This window comes from Phocoena phocoena, chromosome 1, assembly GCF_963924675.1.
Source record: "Phocoena phocoena chromosome 1, mPhoPho1.1, whole genome shotgun sequence".
Taxonomy (NCBI): Eukaryota; Metazoa; Chordata; class Mammalia; order Artiodactyla; family Phocoenidae; genus Phocoena; species Phocoena phocoena.
The window spans coordinates 163,608,018-163,610,731 of NC_089219.1; the positions used below are offsets into that span (position 1 = coordinate 163,608,018).

The 2,714-nt window shown below is 40.7% G+C and overlaps 1 pseudogene; it reads left to right on the forward strand.

Annotated features, from left to right (window-relative positions):
* The first annotated feature begins 1,959 nt into the window (after positions 1 to 1,959).
* Positions 1,960 to 2,322, forward strand: LOC136118439 (cytochrome c oxidase subunit NDUFA4 pseudogene; annotated as a pseudogene).
* The last annotated feature ends 392 nt before the right edge of the window (positions 2,323 to 2,714 follow it).

Below are 2,714 nucleotides of genomic sequence, written 5' to 3' on the forward strand. Positions count from 1 at the left end.
TTGTACCACATTAAAAAAACAAAACCAAAAAATCAAGATGGTGGTCACTGCAGTGGGAGGGAGGGGGAAAAAGAAAGGGCTATAACTGTACTGAGGGTGAGTCTTCGGGTACTCAGACTCTTATACTTGTTTAGTACATTGCCTATATCCAGCCACACCTGCCCCCTCTGCAACCACACATGTATGCTATGTACCTAATTTCATGGATTCTAAAGCTCACGTGTTAAAAATGTAATCTCTCTGAAACTGGGATGCATCTCACAACCAATGTGGTAAGAATAGCCTTGTGCCATAGTTTAGGTGGTAGGCTATTATCTTTCTCTGTGGTACATAAAACAATGCTGCTTCTGGGACTTCCCTGTAGTTAAGGGAAGTGTCCAGTGGTTAAGACTCCGTGGGTTCGATCCCTGGTCAGGGAACTAAGATCCTGCATGCCAAGCAGCATGCCAAAAAAAAAAAAAAGATGCTTCTGACGATGGTGTCTAAGAGCAGATGAAATACAGGGTATGTATTTGTAAGTAAAAATATTTCATAATAAATTTTTATTTATTTCTATTGACGTATAGTTGATTTACAATGTTGTGTTAGTTTCAGGTGTACAACAAAGTGATTCAGTGATTCTTTTTCATATTCTTTTCCATTATAGTTTATTACAAGATACTGAGTATAGTTCCGTATACTATACAGTAGGACCTTGTTGTTTATTTTATATATAGTAGTTTGTATCTGCTAATCCCAAACTCCTAATTTATCACTCCCTGCCCCCTTTCCCCTCTGGTAACCATAAGCCAATCTCTGTGAGTATGTTTCTGTTTTGTAAATAGATTCATCATTTATATCATATTTTAAATTCTACGTGTAAGTGATATCAGATGATATTTGTGTTTTTCTGTCTGACTTCACTTAGTATCATAATCTCTAGGTCCGTCCATGTTGCTGCATTTGGCATTGTTTCTTTTTTTGGGGGGGGGGGTGCACTGGGTCTTCGTTGCTGCGCGCAGGCTTTCTCTAGTTTTTCCCTTTTCTCCACACCCTCTCCAGCATTTATTATTTGTAGGCATTTTGATGATGGCCGTTCCGACCAGTGTGAGTGATACCTCATTGTAGTTTTGATTTGCATTTCTCTAATAGTGACGTTGAGCATCTTTTCATATGCCTACTGACCATCTGTATGTCTTCTTTGGAGAAATGTCTATTTAGGTCTTCTGCCCATTTTTTGATTGGGTTGTTTGGGTTTTGATATTGAATTGTGTGAGCATAACAGATTTTAAAATAACAGTTCTATTGACATGTAATTCACATACGATACATTCACCCATTTAAATTATACAATTCAATGGTTTTTAGTATATTCACAGAGTTGCACAATCACACAATACATGGTCTTTTGTGACTGGCTTTTCTTACTTAGCGTGTTTTCAAGTTTCATCTGTGTTGTAGCATTATACTTAATTTTGAAAGTGATCCATTCACTTCTCAACTCAGAGGAATCTGACTTCTGAATCCACCTCTTTATTAAAATGACTCATGTAGGTCACAAGTAATTTCCTCATTATACAGTCCAGTGGACATATCTCAGGCTTCATTTCAACCTCATTCAGTACAAATATGGGTTGAGTGTTCACTAAATGCCAATTTTTACTGGCATCACTCACTTCCTTCTCTCTGACACGCTCCTTCCTTAAATTCCACACCTCATGCTTATTTGCCTGTTTCTCTGTCTGGACCTTCTCTGTCTGCTTCCTTGGTTCTCCCTTCCCCTCTCCTTTGGCTTGTCTTTGGCCTTTGTCCCCTCCTTTGACGTTCTTCCAGTGATATCCAGCAGACTGGTATCCTCCATGATCAGGCCCTCAATCTGACACAACCCTCAATCAGGTTGTATCTTCAACCCTAACCTCTGTTTCTCCACCTGCCTGCTAGACCTTTCTCCCTGGGTGTTGGACGGGTGCCTCACACTCCATGCTAGATGGAATCTCTCCTCTGCATAACCCAGCACTTCTCTTAAGCCACTTAAATTCTGCCTTATACTCTTTCATTCAACAAAATTATTTACTCGAGGCCTGTGTCACAACCGTGCTCCGCCAGATCATTGGTCAGGCCAAGAATCAGCCTAGCTTGATCCCCCTCTTCGTATTTATTGGAGCAGGAGGTACTGGAGGAGCACTGTATGTCTGGAGCCTGGCATTGTTCAACCCAGATGTCAGTTGGGACAGAAAGAATAACCCAGGACCCTGGAACAAAGTGGGCCCCGATGATTAATACAAGTTCTACCCAGTGAATGTAGATTACAGCAAAGTGAAGAAAGAAGGTCCAGACTTCTAAATGAAACGTTTCACTATAAAGCTGCTTAGAATGAAGGCCTTCCAGAAGCCATCTGCACAGTTTTGCACTTGACCAGGAAATAGTTCCCCTCTCAATGCGTGATCATGCTGGTGTATTGTGTTGGGGTTTACACTGATTAATAAATAATCTGAAACTTAAAAAAAAAAAAGTTACTGAGAATCTGCTGCTGTTGGAAGTACTAAAGACATGTTAGAAAAGAAAACAAAGTCCCTTTTCTCCAAGAGCTTCCCTTCTAGGGAGAGAGCCAGGTGGTCAACCATGAACCTGCAATATGGCTGGCGGTGATGAGTTCCTTAAAACAATTAGAGCAGGGTAAAAAGGGATCAAAAGTGACAGTGGGCTGTGCCGGTTATTCTCTGCTTACTGTCCCT